The following is a 27358-nucleotide window of genomic DNA, read 5'->3' as shown; positions in this document are numbered from 1 at the left end:
TTGCATTTCTCTAATGATTAGTGATGTTGAGCATCCTTTCATATGTTTGTTGGCAATCTGTATATCTTCTTTGGAGAAATGTCTCTTTAGATCTTTTGCCCATTTTTGGATTGGGTTGTTTGTTTTTCTGATATTGACCTGCATGAGCTGTTTATATATTTTGGAGATTAATCCTTTGATGATTCATTTGCAAGTATTTTCTCCCAATCTGAGGGTTGGCTTTTGGTCTTGTTTATGGTTTCCTTTGCTGTGCAAAAGCTTCTAAGTTTCATTAGGTCCCATTATTTTATTTTTTATTTTTTTGCGGTACACGGGCCTCACAGTTGTGGCCTCTCCTGTTGCGGAGCACAGGCTCCGGACACGCAGGCTCAGTGGCCATGGCTCACAGGCCTAGGCACTCCGTGGCATGTGGGATCTTCCCGGACTGGGGCACGAACCCGCGTCCCCTGCATCGGCAGGCGGACTCTTAACCACTGTGCCACCAGGGAAGCCCCCATTTGTTTATTTTTGTTTTTATTTTCATTACTCTAGGAGGTGGATCAAAAAAGATCTTGCTGTGATTTATGTCAAAGAGTGTTCTTCCTATGTTTTCCTCTAAGAGTTTGATAGTGACCAGTCTTACATTTAGTTCTCTAATCCATTTTGAGTTTATTTTTGTGTATGGTGGTAGGGAGTGTTCTAATTTCATTCTTTTACATGTAGCTGTCCAGTTTTTCCAGCACCACTTACTGAAGAGACTGTCTTTTCTCCATTTTATATCCTTGCCTCCTTTGTCATAGATTAGTTGACCATAGGTGCGTGGGTTTATCTCTGGGTTTTCTATTCTGTTCCATTGATCTATGTTTCTGTTTTTGTGCCAGTACCATATTGTCTTCATTACTGTAGGTTTCTAGTATAGTCTGAAGTCAGGGAGTCTGATTCCTCCAGCTCCTTTTTTTTTCCTCAAGACTGCTTTGGCTATTCGGGGTCTCTTGTGTCTCCATACAAATTTTAAGATTTTTTGTTCTAGTTCCGTAAAAAATGCCATTGGTAATTTGATGGGGATTGCATTGAATCTGTAGATTGCTTTGGGTAGTATAGTCATTTTCACAATATTGATTCTTCCAATCCAGGAACATGGTATAACTCTGCATCTGTTGGTATCATCTTTAATTTCTTTCATCAGTGTATTATAGTTTTCTGCATGCAGGTCTTCTGTCTTCCTAAGTACGTTTATTCCTAGTTATTTTATTATTTTTGTTGCAATGGTAAAGGGGAGTGTTTCCTTAATTTCTCTTTCAGATTTTTCATCATTAGTGTATAGGAATGCAAGAGATTTCTGTGCATTAATTTTTCTTTCTTTCTTTCTTTCTTTTTTTTTTTTTTTTTTTTGCTGTACGTGGGCCTCTCACTGCAGTGGCCTCTCCCCTTGCGGAGCACAGGCTCCGGACGCGCAGGCTCAGCGGTCATGGCTCACGGGCCCAGCCGCTCCGTGGCATGTGGGATCCTCCCGGACCAGGGCACGAACCCATGTCCCCTGCATCGGCAGGCGGACTCTCAACCACTGCCCCACCAGGGAAGCCCTCTGTGCATTAATTTTGTATCCTGCCACTTTACCAAATTCATTGATTAGCTCTAGTAGTTTTCTCGTGGCATTTTTAGGATTCTTTATGTATAGTATCATGTCATCTGCAAACAGTGGCGGTTTTACTTCTTCTTTTCCAATTTGTATTCCTTTTATTTCTTTTTCTTCTCTGATTGCCGTGGCTAGGACTTCCAAAACTATGTTGAATAATAGTGGCGAGAGTGGACATCCTTGTCTGGTTCCTGATCTTAGAGGAAATGCTTTCAGTTTTTCACCATTGAGAATGATGTTTGCTGTGGGTTTGTCATATGTGGCCTTTATTATGTTGAGGTAGGTTCCCTCTGTTCCCACTTTGTGGAGAGTTTTTATCATAAATGGGTGTTGAATTTTGTCAGAAGCTTTTTCTGCATCTATTGAGATGAGCATATGGTTTTTATTCTTCAATATGTTAATGTGGTATATCACATTGATTGATTTGTGTATACTGAAGAATCCTTGCATCCCTGGGATAAATCCCACTTGATCATGGTGTATGACCCTTTTAATGTGTTGTTGGATTCTGTTTCCTAGTATTTTGTTGAGGATTTTTGCATCTATATTCATCAGTGATATTGGTTTGTAATTTTCTTTTTTTGTAATATTTTTGTCTGGTTTTGGTATCAGGGTGATGGTGGCCTCATAGAATGAGTTTGGGAGTGTTCCTTCCTCTGCAATTTTTTGGAAGAGTTTGAGAAGGATAGGTGTTATCTCTTCTCTAAATGTTTGATGGAATTCACCTGTGAAGCCATCTGGTCTTGTACTTTTGTTTGTTGGAAGATTTTCAATTTCATTACTTGTGAGTGGTCTGTTCATATTTTCTATTTCTTCCTGGTTCAGTCTTGGAAGGTTATACCTTTTTAAGAATTTGTCCATTTCTTCCAGGTTGTCCATTTTGTTGGCATAGAGTTGCTTGTAGTAGTCTCTTAGGATGCTTTGTATTTCTGCAGTGTCTGTTGTAAGTTCTCCTTTTTCATTTTTAATTTTATTGGTTTGGGTCCTCTTCCTCTCCCTCTTGATGGGCCTGGCTAATGGTTTATCAATTTCATTTATCTTCTCAGAGAACCAGCTTTTAGTTTTATTGATGTTTGCTATTGTTTTCCTTGTTTCTGTTTCATTTATTTCTGCTCTGATTTTTATGATTTCTTTCCTTCTGCTAAGTTTGGGTTTTGTTTGTTCTTCTTTCCCTAGTTCCTTTAGGTGTAACGTTTGATTGTTTATTTGAGATTTTTCTTGTTTCTTGAGGTAGGCTTATATAGCTATAAACTTCCCTCTTAGAAGTGTTTTGCTGCATCCCCTAGGTTTTGGATCGTCACGTTTTCATTTTCATTTGTCTGTAGGTATTTTTTGATTTCCTCTTTGATTTCTTCAGTGATCGCTTGGATATTTAGTAATGTATTGTTTAGTCTCTATGTGTTTTTGTTTTTTACTTTTTTTCCCCTGTAATTGATTTCTAATCTCATGGCGTTGTGGTCAGAAAAGATGCTAGATATGATTTCAGTTTTCTTAAATTTACTGAGGCTTGATTTGTGACCCAAGATGTGATCTATCCTGGAGAATGTTCCTTGCACACTTGAGAAGAAAGCATAATCTGCTGTTTTTGGATGGAATGTCCTATAAATATCAATTAAATCTATCTCGTCTATTGTGACATTTAAAGCTTGTGTTTCTTTATTAATTTTCTGTCTGGATGATCTGTCCATTGGTGTAGGTGAGGTGTTAAAGTCTCCCACTATTATTGAGTAGTCGATTTCCTCTTTTAGAGCTGTTAGCAGTTGTGTTATGTATTGCAGTGCTCCTATGTTGCGTGCATATATATTTATAATTGTTATATTTTCTTCTTGGATTGATCCCTTGATCATTACATAGTGTCCTTCCTTGTCTCTTATAATATTCTTTAAAGTCTATTTTATCTGATATGAGTATTGCTACTTCGGCTTTCTTTTGATTTCCATTTGCATGGAATATCTTTCTCCATCCCCTCACTTTCAGTCTGTATGTGTCCCTAGGTCTGAAGTGGGTCTCTTGTAGACAGCATATATATGGGTCTTGTTTTTGTATCCATTCAGCAAGCCTGTGTGTTTTGGTTGGAGCGTTTAATCCATTCACATTTAAGGTAATTATTAATATGTATGTTCTTATTACCATTTTCTTAATTTTTGGTGGTTTGTTTTTGTAGGTCCTTTTCTTCTCTTGTGTTTCCCAGTTAGAGAAGTTCCTTTAGCATTTGTTGTAGAGCTGGTTTGGTGGTGCTGAATTCTCTTACCTTTTGCTTGTCTGTAAAGCTTTTGATTTCTCCATTGAATCTGAATGAGATCCTTGTTGGGTAGAGTAATCTTGGTTGTAGGTTCTTCCCTTTCATCACTTTAAGTATATCATGCCACTCCCTTCTGGTTTGTAGAGTTTCTGCTGAGAAAGGAGCTGTTAACCTTATGGGAGTTCCCTTCTATGTTATTTGTCTTTTTTCCTTTGGTGCTTTCAATAATTTTTTTTTGTCTTTAATCTTCGTAAAGTTGATTACTGTGTGTCTCAGTATGTTTCTCCTTGGGTTTATCCTGCCTGGGACTCTGTGTGCTTCCTGGAGTTGGGTGGCTATTTCCTTTCCCATGTTATGGAAGTTTTCAACTATAATCTCTTCAAATATTTTCTCAGGTCCTTTCTCATCTCCTTCTGGGACCCCTATAATTGAATGTTGTTGCATTTAGTGTTGTTCCAGAGGTCTCTTAGGCTGTCTTCATTTCTTTTCGTTCTTTTTTCTTTATTCTGTTCAGCGGCAGTGAATTCCACCATTCTGTCTTCCAGGTCACTTTTCTGTTCTTCTGCCTCAGTTATTCTGCTAGTGATTCCTTCTAGTTTATTTTTCACTTTAGTTATTGTATTGTTCATCTCTGTTTGTTTGTTCTTTAATTCTTCTAGGTCTTTGTTAAACACATCTTGCATCTTCTTGAATTTTGCCTCCATTCTTTTTCCGAAGTCCTGGATCATCTTCACTATCATTATTTTGAATTTGTTTTCTGGAAGATTGCCTATCTCCATGTCATTTAGTTGTTTTTCTGGGGTTTTATCTTGTTCCTTCCTCTAGTACATAGCCCTCTGCCTTTTCATCTTGCCTATATTTCTGTGAATGTGGTTTTTGTTCCACAGGCTGCAGGATTGTAGTTCTTCTTGCTTCTGCTGTCTGCCCTCTGGTGGATGAGGCTATCTAAGAGGCTTGTGGAAGTTTCCTGATGTGAGGGACTGGTGGTCGGTAGAGCTGGCTGTTGCTCTGGTGGGCAGAGTTCAGTAAAAGTTTAATCCACTTGTCTGCTGCTGGCTGGGGCTGGGTTCCCTCCCTTTTGGTTGTTTGGCCTGAGGTGACCCAGCACTGGAGCCTATCCGGGCTCTTTGGTGGGACTAATGGCGGACTCTGGGAGGGCTCACGCCAAGGAGTACTTCCCAGAACTTCTGCTGCCAGTGTCCGTGTCCCTTGGTGAGCCACAGCTGCCCCCCGCCTCTGCAGGAGACCCTCCAACACTAGCAGGTAGGTCTGGTTCACTCTCCTGTGGAGTCACTGCTCCTTCCTTTGGTCCCGATGCACACACTAGTTTGTGTGTGCCCTCCAAGAGTGGAGTCTCTGTTTCCCCCAGTCCTGCTGAAGTCCTCCAGTCAAATTCTGCTAGCCTTCAAAGTCTGATTCTCTAGGAATTCCTCCTCCTGTTGCCACACCCCCAGGTTGGGAAGCGTGACGTGTGGGTCAGAACCTTCACTCCAGTGGGTGGAGTTCTGTGGTATAAGTGTTCTCCAGTTTGTGAGTCACCCACCCAGCAGTTATGGGATTTGATTTTATTGTGATAGCACCCCCTTCCATCTCATTGTGGTTTCTCCTTTGTCTTTGCATGTGGGATATCCTTTTTGGTGAGTTCCAGTGTCTTCCCATCGATGATTGTTCAGCAGTTAGTTTTGATTACGGTGTTCTCAAAAGAGGGAGTGAGAGCATGTCCTTCTATGCCGCCATCTTGAATCAATCTCTCAACGACTCCTTTTTTCAATTTAATTTTATTGAAGTATAGTTGATTTACAATGTTCTGTTAGTTTCTGGTGTACAGCCAAGTGATCCAGTTATATGTATATATGTATTCTTTTTCATATTCTTTCACTTTATGTTTTATAACAAGATATTGAATATAGTTCCCTATGCTATACAGTAGGATCTTGTTGTTTATCCATTTTATATATAATAGTTTGCATCTGCTAATTCCAAACTTCTAATCCGTCCCTCCGCCAACCCCCTCCCCTTTGGCAACCACAAATCTGTTCTCTATGTCTGTGAATCTGTTTCTGTTTCATAGATAAGTTCATCTGTAACAATGACTCCTTCTTCATGCTTCTGTAGGTTGGCAGGGTGGCTCCTCTGCTGGTTTTGCCCAGACTCAAAATGCTGGAGGATCCATTGGGTTGAGGGTCCAAGAGAGCCTCAGTGGTATATTTGGCAGTTGATGTTAGATGTGGGCTCTGATGCCTTGCTTCTCCCCACGTTGCTTCCCCTCCTCCATAGACTAGATTAGCTTCCTTACATGGTGGTCTCAGGGAAGCATTCCAAGATGGTGGAGACAGAAGCTGCAAGGCTGTTGCTTCCACCATATTCTATTTGTCAAAGCAAGTCTCAAGACCAGCACAGATCCTAAGCCTGGAGAAACTCCCTCTGTTGATGAAAGAAGCTGTAAGGAATATGTAGTTATATTTAATTACTAGGAGATTAGCAGATTTCATCTTTCATTAGCATTTGGCCATGGTCCCAGAGCCTATACAAGTCAGGGTCGTGGCTTGAACTTGGGTTCTGTGACTCCAGGGCTTGTGGCGTTTCTTCTACAGCACAACCACCTTTGCTGCAAGAGGAAATGCAGCTCAGGATGAGGCAAAGATTTTCTGCCCTTAGACGTTTTAGGGCACTGGGCACCTGCTGTGTCTGTTGAAAAATGTCATAATCCGGAAACATTGTGGTTTGGACATAACATAGTTCTTTATTTGTACACAAAAATACCCATAATATGTTTACATGGTATAATTCAGTGTAGGCTCTTTAAAATGAGAACCTGACAGAATGGCTTGCTGTTCCAGGAGAAGTAATGTGCGTGTGTGTGGCTTGACTTAAGAGAGATTTGTTTAGGTTTCATCCTCTCAGTTATTCACAGAAATCTAGGCCTAGGAAAATAAGCTCTTTAAAAATGGTGAGGTTTGTGTAATGGTCACATGGTGCCCAAGCATTCGGCTAAAGCTTGAGAAGATGAAACAAGGGTGACTGAAAACAAAAAAGAGATTAAATTTCAAGCCAACAGGGGCTCCTTTAAAGCCTTAGAAAAGAACAGAGCAGTCTGTTTAATAGAAAACCTATAGAAGAATCTGCCCCAATAGATTCCCAAACAGAAATGATCTGTTTTGAGTAGTAGAAGAAAGTGTTTCACAGAATAGTTTGATTTTTTTTTTCTTCTTCAGCGCTTGGGTTGGCGACCTTTATAACTGTACTGTCGCCTGCAAAATGTACTTAATGTTACTCAAAATGGTTTCTTAGAAGAGAATGCAGTAAAGTATAAATATTTGGTTTCCCATTCCTGCCTGCTAAGGGGGAGGAGATTGCTGCTCAGCGGCCTGCTTCTGCAGTGCTGGCTGGGGCAGCAGACAGAAGAAAGTGCCAGGAGGTGGGCAGCTTTGCAGGAGGAAGGGACCCAAGCCACCAGGGATAAAGGACCCTGGATGGGATGCTGCTGAGAAGCTCTGAAGGAGGAGAAGGACAGCAGTGCGCAGGGCACCTTTGAGGAGAAGGAGGTGTGCTTGTGAATCACCTGGGAGGAGTTTTAGGAAATTCAATCTTGTTCTGTAGCGCGGGGCGCAATTTCCCGTTTGTGCTTCAAGATACCTTCCCTAAAGTCTTTGCTGCTTCTTGAGACTTTTGGGGTCCAGTATGTGTTTATTTTGAATATGACCCCACATGGAGAAGCAGGAGCTAGAAGACCTAGTTTCATTTGAGTTATGCTAATTTTCTCCTAATCTTATTTTCTAGGCATTTTCACCTTCCCAACCATGAATTTTTTTTCCGTTGGTGGGGGGTTTACCAACCCTACAGGTTTTTTTTTTTTTCTTTCCTAATTTTGTTGTTGGCTTTCGCTAGTGGTGAGTTCTGATGTCTGTCTACAAGGCTCTCACTGAAAAGTGCTCCCTGGGCCAATAGTGAGAGTTCAAGATGTTGTTGATGCAACAGCAGGCTTTTTCAGGGCCCAGCGCAGGCTGCTGTGAGCTGCTCATCTGAGCACTGGCCTGCTTTCCCTAGCACAATTTTGCAAGTAATTTAGCAACTATGATGCTGCCCCAGGGCCACACTGGCATTGGAGCCAGCAGGCATTCAAGTCATGCCGTTTGTATTCCTTGGTGTTTCCAGACAAGCTTTGTTACTCATATGAGAATCAGTTGTCATTGTGTTCCATTTCCCACTTCCGGCCCTTTCATGTTCCTTTTGTGACTGTGGGAGAGGGCATCTGAGTAGAGGGATATTTGGATTAAGATGAAAAAATAAGAATCTTCCCTGGGGTAGTGTCAAAACCATAATGATGATAATGAGAGCACATACATGCATAGGTGTGTTGACTCTTACAGCCTTAGGAAGTAGGAGTGTCTAAATTTTGCAGGGGCTGGGAAATTATTATTTTTTAAAATGGTTTTTTATATTGGAGTATAGTTGACTTACAACGTCATGCTGGTTTCAGGTGTACAGCAAAGTGATTCAGTGATACATATACACGTATCCCTTCTTTACCAGATTCTTTTCTCATATAGGTTATTACAGAGTATCGAGTCTAGTTCCCTGTGCTCTGCAGTAGGTTCGTGTTGATTATCTATTTTATATATAGTAGTGTGTATATGTTAATCCCAACCTCCTAATTTTCCCCTCCCACCCACCTTTTCCCTTTGGTAACCGTAAGTTTGTTTTCTAAGTCTGTGAGTCTGTTTCTGTTTTTAAATAAGTTCATTTGTATCATTTTAAATTAGATTCCACATATAAGTGATATCGTATGATATTTGTCTTTCTCTGTCTGAAGGGCTGAGAAATTAAAACTGACTTTTTAAAAGAAATATCTTTAATTTTTTAAAAAATTAATTTAAGTTTTGGCTGTGTTGGGTCTTTGTTGGTGCGTTCAGGCTTTCTCTAGTTGCGGCGAGCCAGGGCTACTCTTCGTTGCAGTGTGTAGGCTTCTCATTGCGGTGGCTTCTCTTTTTGTGGAGCACGGCTCTAGGCGCACGGGCTTCAGTAGTTGTGGCTTGCAGGCTCTAGAGTGCAGGCTCAGTAGTTGTGGCTCATGGGCTTGGTTGCTCTGTGGTATGTGGGATTTTCCTTGACCAGGGCTCAGACCCGTGTCCCCTGCATTGGCAGGTGGATTCTTAACCACTGCACCACCAGAGAAGTCCCCCAAACTGACATTTGAACCCATATCTTGGCATAAGTTCCTAACTCTTAAGCTACAGTGTACCTCCTAGATGAGGGTCAGGAGATCTGGGTTCTAGCATAGCTGTTTGCTGTTGTGCAAGTCAGTTCCCCTGCCCAGATCTCAGTTTTTTTCAGGTGTAAAGTGAAATTTGGCTATAATCTTTAAAGTCCATTCCAGCTGTATGAGTTTGTGATTCAGGAATTTACAGACACTTCTTATGTGCCAGGATGCTGATCTTATGATAGAAGGGAAGGCATTCCTGCCTTCTGGGTGGGCCATGGAACCAGTTATAGTCTAACAGGAGTAAATAAGAGTATAATGGTCCTGGCATGTAGCAGGCAGAGGTCATGCTCAAAGTAGTTAATAACTTGTTTGGTAATGAAAATCAACATATAAAATAAACTAATTTGAAAAGCCCTTTTAGTTTATATACTATCTATCTATCTATATATTTTTTTTTTTTTTTTTTTTTTTGTTTTTTTGGGTCTCACTGTTTCCGCCTCTCCCGTTGCGGAGCACAGGCTCCGGATGTGCAGGCTCAGCAGCCATGGCTCATGGGCCCAGCCACTCCGCGGCATGTGGGATCTTCCCGGACCGGGGCACGAACCCATGTCCCCTGCATCGGCAGGTGGACTCTCAACCACTGCGCCACCAGGGAAGCCCATCTATCTATATTTTAAAACTGCTTGGCAAATAATATAAGTTATGGTGCATATCATTGGTCAAACCTTTCTAATTTCCAAGTCATTTGTTGAGTTTTAGATTTTTTCCAGTTTTATTGAGATATAATTGACCTATTTAAGATGTACAATGTGTTGATTTGATACACTTATATATTGCAAAATGGCAACTACCATAGCATTAACTAACACCTCCATCACATCACAGAATACTTATTTTTGGGGTGAGAACATTTAAGATCTAGTCTTTTAGCAACTTGTAGCAACTTTCATATATGTAATGAATAACTTTATATCATGCAGTATTATTAACTATAAGCACTATGCTGTACACTAGATCCCCAGAACTTTTTCATCTTATGACTGGAAGTCTGTATTTTTTGACCAACATCTCCCCCTTCCCCCCAGACATTGGTAACCACAGTTCTAGTCAGTTTCTATGAATTAGGTTTTTTGATTCCAAATATGTGATATCATAGTAGTATTTGTCTTTCTCTGTCTGACTTATTTTACTTAGCTTTATGACCTCAAGTTTCATGCATGTTGTCACAAGGGGCAAGATGTCCTTTCTCATGGCTGAATAATATTCCATTGTGTATATACATATATACGCTACATCTTTATCCATTCATCTGTTGACTAACACTTAGGTTGTTTTGATATCTTGGCTATTGTGAATAATGCTGCAATGAATATGGGAGTGCAGATAGCTCTTCCAGATCCTATTTTCATTTCCTTTGGATATATACCCAGAAGAAGGATTGCTGGATTATGTGGTAGTTCTGTTTAATTTTTTGAGGAGCCTTCATACTGTCTTCCATAGTGGCACCACCAATTTACATTCTGATCAACAGTGCACAAGGGTTCCCTTTTCTCCACATCCTCCCCAAAACTTGTTGTCTCTTTTCTTTTTCATGGTAGCCATTCTAATAGGTGTGAGGTGATACCTCATATGGTTTCGATTTGCGTTTTCCTGATGATTAGTGATGTTGAGCACCCTTTCATGTACCTGTTGGCCATCTGTATGTCTCCTTTGGAAAAATGTCAATTCAGTTCCTGTGCACCTTTTAAAATTATATTGTTTATTTTTGAATTGTATGGGTTCTTTATATATTTTGGATATTAAACCCTTATCACATAGGTGGTTTGAAAATATTTTCTCTCATTCAGTAGGTTGTCTTTTCATTTTGTTGATGGTTTCGTTTGCTGTGCAGAAGCTTTTAATCTGATGTAGTCCCACTTGTTTGTTTTTGCTACTGTTGTTTTTGCTTTTGCTGTCAAATCCAAAAAATCATTGCCAAGACTGATGTCAAGGAGCTTACCTCCTATGTCTTTTTTTTTTTTCTAGGAGTCTTGTCATTTCAAATCTAAATCTTCACACCATACACAAAAATCAATTCAAAATAGATTAAGAGGGGTCTGGTTTCATTTTTTTGCATGTGGCTTTCCAGTTTCCCAGCACCATTTATTGAAGATACTATCCTTTCTCCATTGTATATTAATGGTTCCTTTGTTGTAAATTAATTGGCAATATATGTGTGGATTTGTTTCAGGGCTCTAAATTCTGTTCTGTTGATCTATGTCTTTATTTTAATGCCAATACCATACTGTTTGATTACTATAACTTCATAATATTGTTTGAAACCAGGAAGTGTTATACCTCCAGCTTTGCTCTTTCTCAGTATTGCTTTGGCTATTTAAGATTTTTTGTGGTTGCATACACATTTTAGGATTGTTTGTTCTATATCTGTGAAAAATGCCATTGGAATTTTGATAGAGATTGCATTGCATTGGGTAGTATGGACATTTTAACAGTATTCCTCAAATCCATGGCCATAAAATATCTTTCCATTTGTGTCTTCAATTTCTTTCACCAATGTCCTATAGTTTCCAATGTATACATCGTTCACCTCCTTGCTTAAATTTATTCCTAAGTATTCTTTTGGGTGCTATTTTAAATGACTTTGTTTTCTTAATTTCTCTTTCTAGATAGTTCACTATTATTGTATAGGAATGCGGTTGATTTTTGTATATTTTTACTGAGTTTGTTTTCGTTCTAACAGGTTTTTTTTTTTTTTGAGACTTTAGGGTTTTCTGTATATGATAGGTCTTCTGCAAGTAGAGAAGATTTTACTTCTTCCTTTCTGATTTGAATAACTTTTCTTTATCTTGCCTAATTGCAAGTCTAGGACTTGCAGTGATATGTTGAATAGGAGTGCTAAGAGTGGACGGTCTTTTCTTGTTTTTGATCTTAGAGGAAAGGCTTTCAGCTTTTTACCACTGACTATGGTGTTAGCTATGGGCTTGCCATATATGGCCTCTATTATGTTGAGACTCCTAGAAGAGAACATAGGTGAAACATTCTTGCATATAAATTGAGTAATATTTTCTTAAATCATCTCCCAAGGCAAGAGAGATAAAAGCAAAAATAAACAAATGAGACCTAATCAAACTTAAAAGATTTGCACAGCAAAGAAAACCATAAGCAAAATGAAAATATAACCTGTGGACTGGGAGAAAATATTTGCAAATGTTGTGACCAAAAAGGGCTTAATTTTTAAAATATACAAACAGCTCATACGATTCAATACCAAAAAACAAACAAACAAAAAAACAAAACCAAAAAACTGCAACAACCCAATCAAAAAATGGGTAGAAAGAAGACCTAAATAGACATTTCTCCAAAGACATACAGATGGCCAACAAGTACATGAAAAGATGCTCAACATTGGTAATTATTAGAAAAATGCAAATCAAAAGTACAATAAGTTATCACCTCATACTGGTGAGAATGGCCTTCATCAAAAGGTCTACAAATAATAAATGCTGGAGAGGGTGTGGTGAAAAGGGAACCCTCCTACACTGTTGGTGGGAGTGTAAATTGTTGCATGCACTATAGAAAATAGTAAGGTGGTTGCTTAAAAACTAGAGTTTACCATATGATCCAGCAATCCCACTCCTGGGCATATGTCCAGAAAGATGAAAACTCTAAAAACATACATGCACCCCAGTGTTCATAGCAGCACTATTTACAGTAGCCAAGACATGCAAGCAACTTAAGTGTCCATTAATGGATAAAGATATGGCATAATATACATCAATATATACACATACATACAATGGAATATTACTCAGCCATAAAAAAGAATGAAATAATGCAATTTGAAGCAACATGGATGGACCTAAAGATTATCATACTAAGTGAAGTCAGACAGAGAAAGACAAATATTATATGATATCACTTATATGTGGAATCTAAAAATAATACAAATAAACTTATTTACAAAACAGAAGCAGACTCACAGACATAGAAAACAAACTTATAGTTACTAAAGGGGAAGGCAGGGGGGAGGGATAAATTAGGAGTATGGGATTAACAGGTACACACCACTATATATTAAAAAAACAAGGATTTACTGTATAGCACAGGGAACTATATTCAAAATCTTGTAATAACATATAATTGAAGACTCTAAAAAAGAATATATATGTATGACTGAGTCACTTTGCTGTATACCTGAAACTAACACAATAGTGTAAATCAACTATAGTTCAATTAAAAAGAGAAAAAGACAACAAATAACAAGTGTTGGAGAGGATGTAGAAAAAAGAGAACCCTTGTGCACGTTAGTAGGAATGTAAATTGGCACAGCTGCTATAGAAAACGATACGGAGTTCCCTCAAAACATTAAAAATAGAACTGCCATACAATCCAGCAGTTCCACTTCTGAGTATTTTTCTGAAGAAAACAGAAACATTAATTCAAAAAGATATATGCACTCCTATGTTCATTGCAGTATTATTTGCAATAACCAAGATATGGAAGCAACCTAAGTGTCCATTAATAGGTGAATGGACATAAAGAAGATGTGATATACACACACAATGGAATATTATTCAACCATTAAAAAACAATGAAATTGGGCTTCCCTGGTAGCGCAGTGGTTGAGAGTCCGCCTGCCGATGCAGGGGACACGGGTTCGTGCCCCGGTCCGGGAAGATCCCACATGCCGCGGAGTGGCTGGGCCCATGAGCCATGGCTGCTGAGCCTGCGCGTCTGGAGCCTGTGCTCCACAACGGGAGAGGCCACAACAGTGAGAGGCCCGCTACTGCAAAAACAAACAAACAAACAAAAAAAACAAACAATGAAATCTTGCCATTTGCAACAACATGGATGGACCTAGAGGGTATTATGCTAAATGAAATAAGTCAGCCAGAGAAAGACATATACCATGTGATTTCACTCATATGTGGAATCCAAGAAAACAAAACAAATGAACAAACAAAACAGAAAAAGACTCATAGATACATAGTACAAACAGGTGGTTGCCAGAGTGGAGAGGGGTGGAGGGATGAGTGAAGCAAGTGAGGGAGATTAAGAAGTGCAGACTTCCAGTTACAAAATAAATGAGCCACAGAGATGAAGGGTACAGCAAGGGGAATATAGTCAATAATAATGTAATATCTTTGTATGGTGACAGATGGTAACTAGACTCACTGTGGTGATCATTTTGTCATATATAGAAATATGAAATCATTATGTTGTACATCAGGAACTAATTACATTTTTCTTTTTTAATTCCAAGCAGCCAGAATGAAAATTTAAAGAATTTGGCTGCAGCTGTTTAACCTAGGGGGTAAAAAATGTTTTACTTGTAGAGAATATCTGCCAGCCAGTTTTTTTTTTTTCCTTCTAAGTTAGAAATACAAGGAAAGAGACAAAAACTGCAGCTTGAGGGAATGAAGCTAGGAAAAAAAAAAGATCCCTGACAGTGCTGTGATGTTTCTTGGACATTGGAATTGGTTACCAAATATTTGATCAGACTGAGGTTTTGCCTAAAGGTGATCCTATCTATAAACTGCTTGAGAGGTGAGAGTTTAGACAAGATAATTTCCACAGCCCCTTGAAAGCTGTGTTTGGCAAAGAATGTTCTGAGGCCACGTATATCAAAATTGCCTGGGGTGCTTCAATTGGGCTTTTGCATTTTTAGTAAGTTTCCTTTATCATTCATGATCCAGTCAGAGAAACAGCAATGGAAGAGAGATTTAATGAAAGGAAACAATTATTACATGAATTATCTGTTGTGGGGTTATAGAACACCCTAAAACTAGTAGCGTAAAGGAACAATTGTTTGTTATTGCTCCCCAGTCTAGTGGACAACTGGATTGCTCTTCTGATCTTGGCTGGTGTCCCTCATGTATCTGTGGTGGGTGTCAGGCCAGCTAGGTGGCTCTGGTTCTGTGGTCTGACTGATTGCTGGCTGGGGAACTTGCTTCTCCGTGAGGTCTCTCATCCTCCAGCAGGCTAGCTCAGGCTCATTCATGCAGAAGCTTAGTGAGATTCCAAAAGGAAGCATGCAAGGTCTTTAGATCTAAAATCGGAACTGGCATATTGCTTTTGCTACTATTTACTGGCTTAAGCAAGTCATAAAGCCGGCCCAGACCCAAGAGATGGAGAAACAGATTTCACCTGTTGATGGGAGGAGCTTTTTTTCTTTTAACAAATTTATTTATTTATTTTTGGCTGCATTGGGTCTCCATTGCTGTGCACGGGCTTTCTCTAGTGTGGCGAGCGGGGGCTACTCCTCGTTGCCGTGCGTGGGTTTCTCATTGCTGTGGCTTCTTTTATTGCAGAGCACGGGCTCTAGGCACGTGGGATTCAGTAGTTGTGGCACGTGGGCTCAGTAGTTGTGGCTCGTGGGCTCTAGAGCGCAGGCTCAGTAGTTGTGGCACATGGGCTTAGTTGCTCCACGGCATGTGGGATCTTCCTGGACCAGGGCTTGAACACGTGTCCCCTGCATTGGCAGGCGGATTCTTAGCCACTGTGCCTCCAGGGAAGTCCAGGAGGAGCTTTATAGTCACGTTGCCAAGGGGAATAAATAGAAGGGATTAATGGGGACCATTTTGCCTATAGTCTGTCATGGTAATAATGGTGTGAGGAAGAGGGGGAGTAAAAGGAACAAGGGATGTGCTGAGGGTGAGCACTTCGTTAGTAGGATTTTAATGGGACTGCTCCTTTTTAATAGGTGGAGTCTATCCCTCCATCTCTTGAGTGGGCTGGACTCATGACTTGCTTTGGGGAGTGTGGGGCTGCGAGCAGACTGGAAAACAACTGCCACGCCCCTGTGGAATTCTTATCCCATTAGAGTTTTGAGATCTATTGCTCTAATATGCTATGATTCTAGGTGGGTAGTGAACTATAAGCCCCATCCCAAAGATGAACACTGGCTTGGTGAAGAATTCCTGGGAAATTACTCTTGCTGATTTTGACCTATAACTAGGCTGGAGGTAGGGGTGAAGACAAGATAAGTATGCTGAATGGGCAAGAAAGTCCGAGTTTGGTGTCATTCATTATTATCTCAAAGGAGATTATCTGTATGGAGAAGCAATAGACACAAAAATCTTGATGTTTGTCATCTGATAAGTTGCTTGGCCAATGGTTTTAACCAGCAGCACAGAGGATTCGCATGATGGTGTGAGTGAGTGGGGTATAGAGAGGCAGGCAATCAGCATGAATATTAATCCAATCAGTCGGTTAAAGGTCTGTAAAAAGTCACAATTCTGGATCCTCTAATGAGAAGAGGGAATTTACATATTGTTAGAGAAACCCAGTAGCTTCCACTTAAGAGTGAGATAATGACTAACTACCACAGCTGAGGGGACATCCAAAGGATGGGGCAAGGGGCAGGAAGACAGAAGGCAGGGTGACAAATGGTACAAGGATGACTCTGCTACTGGGGAGTTTACAAAAATTCCACACCGAACGCCGCAGAAGCTTAATTATGGATCCCAAAGACAATTAAATATGTAATGGACTGATGTGGCACGAGTGTGTTTTAAATATGCATTACTTTCCTGTAAGAACTATTTAACAGTGATTATTTATACCAAGGCTTAATCAATTAGTGTTTGAAACTGGCCTGCACATGTAAAAGAAATAACTCCATAACCTGAGCTCTTTAAGACACTTTGGAAATCATCTACTCCTTCTCCCCTCATTGTGTCTCTAATGAAACTGGGGCCCAGAAAGCTGCAGGGGCTTGTCTGAGGTCACACAGCTGATTAAAGACAAAATCAGGACTAGCACTTGAGCTGGGTGATTCCCAGTCACATGGGTTTCATAATCTCTACCTTGTATTTTGACACCGGTGAGGCCTGTATCTATATGAAACTTGAAGACAGTGTTTTCTAGATTCATCAGAATCACCCATGGGTGCTTTTATAGATCTGCCTGGAGCCTAGGCCAGAACTGCAGAGGCAGAATTCTGGGACAGCAGAACAAAACCTTAGGAGTGTGTATTAAAAACAACAACTCCCTTACGCGTTTTCGATGTCCTGTCTCCCTTTTCCCTTGCCCAGCTCTGGGTAAGGATATGGTTTTAGGCATTGATTAGCAGGAGAGAGAATTCTTTCCAGAGGTCTACATACTTTCAGTTAGGTAAGGCCTGAAGCCCCTTCTTGACTGAGTGACTTCCTGAGGGGCTCATGTGCCGTACACCCTCACTCATCAGTGATTTCCATGGGCCCATCCTTTGTACAGGGAGTATTAACACTGAAGGTGCAGCATTGGCTATTGACAAGTTGGCTCCCCCAAGTACCTTCAGGAAATTGTAGGATGACATCCAGTTCAGGCCACCTCAAGTATTGATCCCCAGGTGCCACATTGTTGGTGTGTTTGGCCAGTAGTGAGTGTGAGTTAACAGGGAGGGAAGCCAGCTCTAAGGATAAATGAGTCTTTCTTGCCCGTTGTGTTATCTGCAGTTTCTAAAACAGTACTGGGCATATGTTAGGTGCATAGTTAATATTTGTTGACTGACTGAATGAAATGGAGCCCCTTATTGGGTGCCAGCTGTGAAATAGCTGTACTTAATGTATCTTGAGTCATTAAGTGTCCTCTTTCCAGAAGTGTGGTTGGATTCTGAGTGTAGTTGGGATTCATCCTGTAAAGCTCCACAGGGCCTAATGGATGATGATAAATCATAACCTTCCTAGGTGTTCAGAATCAATTTCACACCTCATCTGTTATCGTGAGCAGAATGTGTGAGAAAGTACCCTCATCGTGGTAATACATCAGCTCACAAAAATAAAAAATGCCTGAAGATCGGAAAAGGGAACACTGTTATAGTCCATGGTGCTTAATCAACTACCCAGACATTGATGGATTTCAGGGGATATTTACATTTGAATCATGGCATCTAGAATGTCTCGAGTACAACCCGTAGTTTATGGAAAGCATGGAAGCAATTTAAAAAAATCATTTCTCATTGTCTGTAGTTAAAAACAATGTCTCTCTTTGTAGAAATATTCTTTCTACCAAAAAACAACAACAACAAAGGATAAATCCTATCTAGAGCAATGATAGCCTCGACTGCCAGAATCCTCAGCGTGTCCCTGACAGACATCACTAACTGATCACAATATATTTTCCTGCTGTGCCCAGTACAGTCTCATTGCTTCTCCATCCAAGGCTTTAAGAAACCATTACTGATTGATCTGAGGTGAACGGAAACTCACTATTGCTGATCTAGAGTTTGTCTTTGTTATTTCTCTGAAAAGCTAATATTAGCAGATAAGAGGATGAAGGGAAAAGCAGAGGAAATGCTATCGGTTTGGAAAGCATCTTGAATTGGTCAGCTGGTCCACTCCGTTGCTTCTGGACAGGGTCATATTCAAAGCCATGGGCTGAGGATGATTTCCTCGCTGGCAGTGTTTCACCAACTGAGATTTGGGGGCCGGGTGCATCAGAATCACTTGGGTGATATTGTAGGTACTTGTGCCTCACTCAAGACTTACTGGATCAGAACCTCTGGATTTGAAGTCAAGTACACTGCATTGGAACAAGTATCCAGGTGTGTTGTAGTCACTCTAATGTTGGAGAACCACTGCCCTATGGAGGTCTGGGGTCTAGTCTCAGCTCTTGCCATTCACTTGGGCCCATCCCTTACTTGAGCCTCAGTTTTCTTGTCTTAAGGAGAAATAATAACATCTGTGCCGTCTACGTCATAGGTTAGCCATGAAGCTCACTTGAGTTGAGACACCTGAGAATACTTTGAGGCAAAGTGACTGCTATAAACATGGGGTATATTGCTGTCCACCTATTAAACTTGGTGGGGAATTGGGGTATATTTTCAAAAGTTTATTTTAACTTTACCAGGAGCCAGTGATCTACTAATACACAGAATGACATAGGAGAAAAATAAAACAACTCTGCTGAAGAGACCAGAGCAGTAGTTCTCAACCATGCTTACAAATTAGAATCATCTGGGGAAGTTTTAAAAACTACCTAAGGCAGAGCCCCATCCAGGACAGAGTTCCAAGAATCCAGGGAGTGAGCTTGGGACTTGGCAACCCTTGTGGGATGTATTCTGGTTTCCAGCCTTCCTGAAGAATGGCTGACGTGTTTGTCTTTCAAGCCTATCGGCATTTCAGTATTTTGCCAACACATTTCATTTTATTTAAGTTACTCAGGCTCACACTTGTTGCTTGCAACCAGAAAACCTTAATTGACATCTCATTAGCTGGTTAACCCTCAAAGCTAGGGACTGTGGCTGTCTCCTTCACATCTGGATCCCGAGTGACTCACGCAGTTCCTGACATAGAGTGGAGATGAAAAATTGGCTTATATAAATTGAGAGCTACACAAGTGCTGATCCTAATTGGGGCAGAGTAAATCTAGGTGTCCTCAAAGTGAAGAGATAATGCATGTAAGGTTCCTGGCATTTATATGTGGACACTCAGCAAATGATTGTAGTGGTCGTTTTTGAACACTGTGGAGATACAAAGGTGGGTAAGACTTAAATGAGTTTGTGGTAAACAAAATTTTATAAATAAAGAATGAAAGTCCAATGTTATTGAACACAGTCATGCTCATTCATTTGTGTTGTCTGTGACAGATTTTGTGCTATGAATACAGAGTTAAGTAGTAGCAACAGAGACCATATGGCCTGCAAAGGCTAAAATATTTACTTTCTGGTTCTTATAGAAAAGGTTTGCTGACCTCTGGTCTAGATTGGATGTAAATTGGTGTAGATTGGATAAATGAGTGTGTGCTGGATAGTCTCCTTTTGCCCCTCAGGATCAACTTTTCACCCCTTCCACCATGTTCTGTACCCTAGGAGGCTGGCCTCTAGGGTAGAGTTTCTGGCAGTTGTTCTCAGTGTCTGGTCCTGGAATGAGCATCATGCTAGCATTGATGGTGATCTTGTGGCAGATTCTTGAGCCCCATTCACCCCAGACCAATTGAATCGGAAAATCTGGGGGTGGGGGCCCAGGAATCTTTAACAGCCCTCAGGTAATCCTGATGTACGTTAACATTTGAGAACCACTGATCTATGAGTTCCCTTGCTCTTCAGCTTCCTGTCGATTTCTGCCAGTTAGGAGCGTCAGCGAAAGATGGATTGAGGGAGGGAGGAAGGAGAGCGAGGCAAGGTATTCGTTCACTGTCTCTCACCCTGTGGAGTGATTTGTGTATGTATGTCTGTATGTATTTATGTCTTTCCCCATCTGGGGTTCTTATAAATTGAAGTATAGTTGCTTACAATATTTATGTTAGTGTCAGGTGTACAGCAAAGTGTTTTATATATATATATACTTTTATATATATTTATACTTTAAAAAGTTATTTTCCATTATAGGTTATTACAAGGTATGGAATATAGTTTCCTGTGCTCTACAGTAAATCCTTGTTGCTTATCTGTTTTATGTATAGCAGTTTGTTATCTATTAATTCCATACTCCTAATTTATCCCTTCCCTTTCCCCTTTGGTAACTGTAAGTTTGTTTTCTATGTCTGTGAGACTGTTTCTGTTTTGTATATAGATTCGTTTGTATTATTGTTCAGATTCCACATGTAAGTGATATAATATTTGTCTTTCTCTGGCTGACTTGCTTCACTTAGTATGATAATCTCTAGGTCGATCCATGTTGCTGCAAATGGCATTATTTCATTGTTCTTTAATGGCTGAGTAATATTCGTATATATGTGTGTGTGTGTGTGTGTATATCTCACATCTTCTTAAGCCAGTTGTCTGTTGGTGGGCACTTGGGTTTTTTCCATGTCTTGGCTGTTATAAATAGTGCTGCTATGAATATTGGGGTGCATGCATCTTTTTGAATTAGAGTTTTAGTCTTTTCTATGGAGTTATTTAATTCCTCAACTGATAGTCCCAGCTCCTGTAAGGCAGCCCTCTCCAGGCAGCCTTCTTGGTATTGGGTCCCATTAGCAATAACTGTTGCCTCTTCTCATCCTTTCTTTAGGCCTGCGAGTGGTTATAGGGGCTTCTATTGCCAGACTTGGGGCTCAAACTAGCTGCCATAGTTTCCCTCTAGACTTCCCACACCTCTGTAAACAGTCCCTTTATGAAAAACAACTCCAATTATTCTAAAGTGAATGTGCTTTGTGCTGGGACCGTGACACGTACAATACATAAAATGCTAACTTGTAAGGTGTCATACTATAAAGGCAAAATGACTGATACTCAGTAAGGGTTTGGGGAGCCCAGAGGACAGAAAATCATTTCAGAAACTTTTAGGTGCTAAAGTCCTCACAGAAGGCTTCAGAGGAGGTGTGGCCTTGGCTGGTCTCTTCAAGATGGATAACATGCACCTTAATGTAGGAAACGTTACAGGACTTGGGTAGTATGTATGGCTGTCTAGGCAGCCATGAGTCGTTAAATTTGATGAACATATAATGTTGGGTTGAGAACCACTGTTGTAGGTAGTAAGGTGCCATTGAAACTTTCTAAGTAGGTAAGTAATGTGGAGATAGCTTAAGAATGAACAATCCAGAATTTGGTGGTTAAGCAGACAGGCTATGGGATCGGAGGGACTAAAGTTAAAATCCAGGCCTGCCTCACACTAGCTGTGTGTCTATTAGTAAATAATTTAATATTTCTGAACCTTAGTTTCCTCTATAAAACAGAAATGGTGATACCTTGTATAGATGTCATAAAGGTTAAGTGAAGAGTTGTATGTAGAGCACTAGTACTGTGCCTGGAATACTGTAAATGATCAATAAATCGTGTCATAAGTATGGTCACTCTTATTATCCTTCTGAACCCCAAGAACTTACCGCATGCCCAAGAGCTGTGAATGTTAGATGGGAGACCAGTGGCCTGGGCTCTGACAGCTAGAGGATACATCATCGTTTTGACTTAGCGTCATCTTCCAACATGCTTCTCCTTTCTCTGATGGCCTTCTGGAGAAGTTGCTGTGCACGCTCCAAGCAAGCTGCTATCCCTACAGCTATCTCTAAGGGACACAGGGTCAAAAGAGTTCTCATTTAAGGGTATCAGTACAGAAATCACTTGCACATTCTTAATTTTTAAAATTTTATTCAAGTATAGTTGAAGTATAATATTATATGTTACAGGTGTACACCATGGTGATTCACAATTTTTAAAGGTTATACTCCATTTATAGTTGCTACAAAACATTAGCTATTTTCCCCATGCTGTATAATATATCCTTGCTGCTTATTTTATACCTAATAATTTGTACCTCTTACTCTTGTACTACTATTTTGTCCCTCCCCTGTCCCCTCTCCTTACTGATAACCACTAGTTTGTTCTCTATATCTGTGAGTCTGCTTCTTTTTTGTTATATTCACTAGTTTGTTGTGTTTTATTAGATTCCTTATATGTGATATCATACAGTGTTTGTCTTTCTCTGTCTGACTTATTTCATTTAGTATAATGCCCTCCAAGTCCATCCATGTTGCTGCAAATGGCAAAATTTCATTCTTTTTTGTGGCTGAGTAGTATTCCATTGTGTGTGTGTGTGTGTGTGTGTGTGTGTGTGTGTGTGTGTATATCTATATAGTTATATGTATATCACATCTTTTTAATTGTTTTTGTTGAAGTATAGTTGATTTATAATGTGTTAATTTCTGCTGTACAGAAAAGTGATTCAGTTATGTACATATATACATTCTTTTTTTAATGCTCTTTTCCATTATGGTTTATCATAGGATATTGAATATAGTTCCCTGTGCTATACAGTAGGACCTTGTTGTCCATCTATTCTGTATAATAGCTTACATCTGCTAACCCCAGCCTCCCACTCCATCCCCCCCCAACCCCCTCCTCTTTGGCAACCACAAGGGTGTTCTCTGTGTCCATGAATCTGTTTCTGTTTCGTAGACCTGTTCATTTGTGTCGTATTTTAGACTTTACATATAAGTGATATCATATGGTATGTGTCATTCTCTTTATGATTTACTTCACTTAGTATGATAATCTCTGCATCCATGTTGCTGCAAATGGCATTATTTCATTCGCATTTATGGCTGAGAAGTGTATATATGTAACATCTTACAGAAAAACCCGAACGAACTTTTTGGCCAACCCAATATATCATCTTTTTTTTTTCCTGAAGGATGTATAGTTTTGTTTTGTTTTTTTTAACTTTTTATTTTATACTGGAGAACTGTATAGTTGATTAACAATGTTGTGTTAGTTTCAGGTGTACAGCAAAGTGATTCAGTTATACATATACATGTATCTCTTCCTTTTCAAATTCTTTTCCCATTTAGGTTCTTACATAATATTGAGCAGAGTTCCCTGTGCTATACTGTAGGTCCTTGTTGGTTATCCATTTTAAATATAGCCTTGTGTATATGTCAATCCCAAACTCCATAACTATCCCTTCCTCTGACCCTTCCCCCCGGTAACCGTAAGTTTGTTCTCGAAGTCTTTGAGTCTGTTTCTGTTTTGTGAATAAGTTCATTTGCATCATTTTTTTTTTAGATTCCACATATAAGCGATATCATACAATATTTCTCTTTCTCTGACTTACTTCATTCAGTATGACGATCTCTAGGTCCATCCATATTGCTGCAAATGGCATTATTTCATCCTTTTTAATGGTTGAGTTAATATGTACCACATCTTTATCCTTTCATCTGTAGATGGACATTTAGGTTCCTTCCATGTCTTGGCTATTGTAAATAGTGCTGCTGTGAGGATAGGGGTGCATGTATCTTTTTAAATTATAGTTGTCTGGATATATGCCCAAGAGTGGGATTGCTGGATCATATGGTATTTCTACCTTTAGTGTTCTGAGAAAACTCCATAATGTTTTCCATAGTGTCTGCACCAACTTACATTCCCACCAACAGTGTAGGAGGGTTCCCTTTTCTCCACACCCTCTCCAGCATTTGTTATTTGTAGACTTTTTAATGATGGTCATTCTGACTGGTGTGAGATGGTGCCTCATTGTACTTTTGATTTGCATTTTTCTAATAATTAGTGATGTTGAGCATCTTTTCATGTGCCTGTTGTCCATCTGTATTCTTCTTTGGAGAAATGTCTATTTAGGTCTTCTGCCCATTTTTCGATTGGGTTGTTTGCTTGTTTGTCATTGAGTTGTATGAACTGTTGTATGTTTTGGAAATTAAGCCCTTGTTGGTCGCATCATTTGCAGATATTTTCTCCCAGTTCATAGGTTGTCTTTTTGTTTTGTTTATGGTTTCCTTTGCTGTACAAAATCTTTTAAGTTTGATTAGTTCCCATTTGTTATTTTTGTTTTTATTTCTATTGCCTTGGGAGACTGACCTAAGAAAACACTGGTATGATTTATGTCAGAGAATGTTTTGCCTATGATCTCTTCTAGGAGTTTTATGGTGTCATGTCTTTTTTTTAAAATTTATTTTGGCTGCGCCAGATTATGGCATGCGGGATCTTTAGTTGTGGCATGGGGGATCTGCTAGTTGCAGCATGCAGACTTCTTAGTTGTGGCATGCATGTGGGATCTAGTTCCCCGACCAGGGATCGAACAAGGCCCCCTGCATTGGGAGTGTGGAGTCTTACCCACTGGACCACCAGGGAAGTCCCAGTGTCATGTCTTATATTTAAGTTTTTAAGCCATTTTGAGTTTATTTTTGTGTATGGTGAGAGGATGTATTCTAACTTCATTGATTTACATGCAGTTGTCCAACTTTCCCAACACCACTTGCTGAAAAGACTTTCCCCATTGTATATTCCTGCCTCCTTTGTCGAAGATTAATTGACTGCAGGTGTGTGGGTTTATTTCTGGCTCTCTGTTCTGTTCTGTTGATCCATATGTCTGTTTTTGTCATACCATGCCATTTTGATTACTGTAGCTTTTTTTTTTTTTTTTTGCGGTATGTGGGCCTCTCACTGTTGTGGCCTCTCCCGTTGTGGAGCACAGGCTGTGGACGCGCAGGCTCAATGGCCACGGCTCAGGGGCCCAGCCGCTCCGTGGCATGTGGGATCTTCCTGGACTGGGGCATGAACCCGTGTCCCCTGAATCCGCAGGCGGACTCTCAACCACTGTACCACCAGGGAAGCCCAATTACTGTAGCTTTGTAGTATTGTCTGAAGTCTGGGAAGGTTATGCCTCCTGCTTTGTTCTTTTTCTTCAGGTATATCACATCTTCTTTACCCATTCATCTGTTGATGGACACTTAGGTTGCTTCCATATCTTGGGTATTGTAAATAGTGCTGCTATGAACATTGGGGTGCATGTATCTTTTCAAATTAGTGTTTTTAGTTTTTTTGGATATATACCCAGGAGAGGAGTTGCAGGGTCATATGGTAGTTCTATTTCTAGTTTCTTGAGAAACCTCCATACTGTTTTCCACAGTGGCTGCACCAATTTACATTCCCACCAAGAGTGTATGAGGTTTCCCTCTTCACCACATCCTCACTGACATTTGCTGCACATTCTTAATTTAAATGCAAGAAAAAGGGTAGAATTTTCTCCTCAGAGAATGCCAAAATGAATTAAGTTACACTGCATGCAAAGACATTGGGGTGTCCTTGGTGCTTATCTGCAGGCGGTTTCATTTGAGGGGGTGGTCTTTTTCGACCATTTTAAAAATGAGCAATTCTCAACCAAGACATGCTGGTGGGATGCAGACAAATAACTGGGTAGTCTGGATGTGGCAGCCTCTGTTCTTTCCTGATGCCCCTTTGAGGTAGGACATGGAAGTTTGATCCATCTCCAAAGTAGATACAGTCCAAGGAGTGTCCAGGAGAAGTGACATTTAACTAAAGATTGTGTATGGGGATTAGAAGAGGGACCTACCTTTATACATCTTGTCCTTCTCCCTAGAGTAGTTCTTCCTTGCAAGCCATCTTTTGTATCCTTTCTTTTCTTTTTTTTTAAACATATTTATTGGAGTATAATTGCTTTACAATGGTGCGTTAGTTTCTGCTTTATAACAAAGTGAATCAGTTATACATATGTTCCCATATCTCTTCCCTCTTGCGTCTCCCTCCCTCCCACCCTCCCTATCCCACCCCTCTAGGTGGTCACAAACCACTGAGCTGATCTCCCTCTGCTATGTGGTGGCTTCCCACTAGCTATCTATTTTACATTTGGTAGTGCATATATGTCCTTGCCACTCTCTCACTTTGTCACATCTTACCCTTCCCCCTCCCCATATCCTCAGGTCCATTATCTAGTAGGTCTGTGTCTTTATTCCCGTCTTACCCCTAGGTTCTTCATGACTTTTTTTTTCTTAGATTCCATATATATGTGTTAGCATATAGTATTTGTTTTTCTCTTTCTGACTTACTTCACTCTGTATGACAGACTCTAGGTCCATCCACCTCACTACAAATAACTCAATTTCATTTCTTTTTATGGCTGAGTAATATTCCATTGTATATATGTGCCACATCTTCTTTATCCATTCATCTGTTGATGGACACTTAGGTTGCTTCCATGTCCTGGCTATTGTAAATAGAGCTGCAGTGAACATTTTGGTACATGACTCTTGTTGAATTATGGTTTTCTCAGGGTATATGCCCAGTAGTGGGATTGCTGGGTCGTATGGTAGTTCTATCTGTAGTTTTCTAAGGAACCTCCATACTGTTCTCCATAGTGGCTATATCAATTTACATTCCCACCAACAGTGCAAGAGGGTTCCCTTTTCTCCACACCCTCTCCAGCATTTATTGTTTTTAGATTTTTTGATGATGCCCATTCTGACTGGTGTGAGGTGATACCTCACTGTAGTTTTGATTTGCATTTCTCTAATGATTAGTGATGTTGAGTATCCTTTCATGTGTTTGTTGTCAATCTGTATATCTTCTTTGGAGAAATGTCTATTTAGGTCTTCTGCCCATTTTTGGATTGGGTTGTTTGTTTTTTTGTTATTGAGCTGCATGAGCTGCTTGTAAATTTTGGAGATTAATCCTTGGTCAGTTGCTTCATTTGCAAATATTTTCTCCCATTCTGAGGGTTGTCTTTTGGTCTTGTTTATGGTTTCCTTTGCTGTGCAAAAGCTTTGAAGTTTCATTATGTCCCATTTGTTTATGTTTGTTTTTATTTCCATTTCTCTAGGAGTTGGGTCAAAAAAGATCTTGCTGTGATTTATGTCATAGAGTGTTCTGCCTATGTTTTCCTCTAAGAGTTTGATAGTGTCTGGCCTTACATTTAAGTCTTTAATCCATTTTGAGTTTATTTTTGTGTATGGTGTTAGGGAGTGTTCCAATTTCATACTTTTACATGTACCTGTCCAGTTTTCCCAGCACCACTTATTGAAGAGGCTGTCTTTTCTCCACTGTATATTCTTGCCTCCTTTATCAAAGATAAGGTGACCATATGTGCGTGGATTTATCTCTGGGCTTTCGATCCTGTTCCATTGATCTATA

General features: G+C 40.0%; 2 long non-coding RNA genes across 2 annotated transcripts in view; both read left to right on the top strand.

Annotated features, from left to right (window-relative positions):
* Window positions 1–27358, top strand: part of LOC113608263 (uncharacterized) — a 150726-nt gene that overhangs the window by 71943 nt on the left and 51425 nt on the right. The window lies entirely within an intron of this gene.
* LOC113608264 (uncharacterized) lies at window positions 17418–25683 on the top strand. Its single transcript, XR_003428284.1, has 3 exons — window positions 17418–17428; window positions 24609–24617; window positions 25308–25683. It is a non-coding gene; the product is annotated as an uncharacterized LOC113608264 (long non-coding RNA).

This window comes from Aethalodelphis obliquidens, unplaced genomic scaffold (assembly GCF_003676395.1).
Source record: "Aethalodelphis obliquidens isolate GAN/ISIS:26980383/991018 unplaced genomic scaffold, ASM367639v1 scaffold52, whole genome shotgun sequence".
Lineage (NCBI taxonomy): Eukaryota > Metazoa > Chordata > Mammalia > Artiodactyla > Delphinidae > Aethalodelphis > Aethalodelphis obliquidens.
The sequence above is the reverse complement of the archived record's forward strand: the minus strand, read 5'-3'. Positions and strand labels throughout refer to the sequence as shown.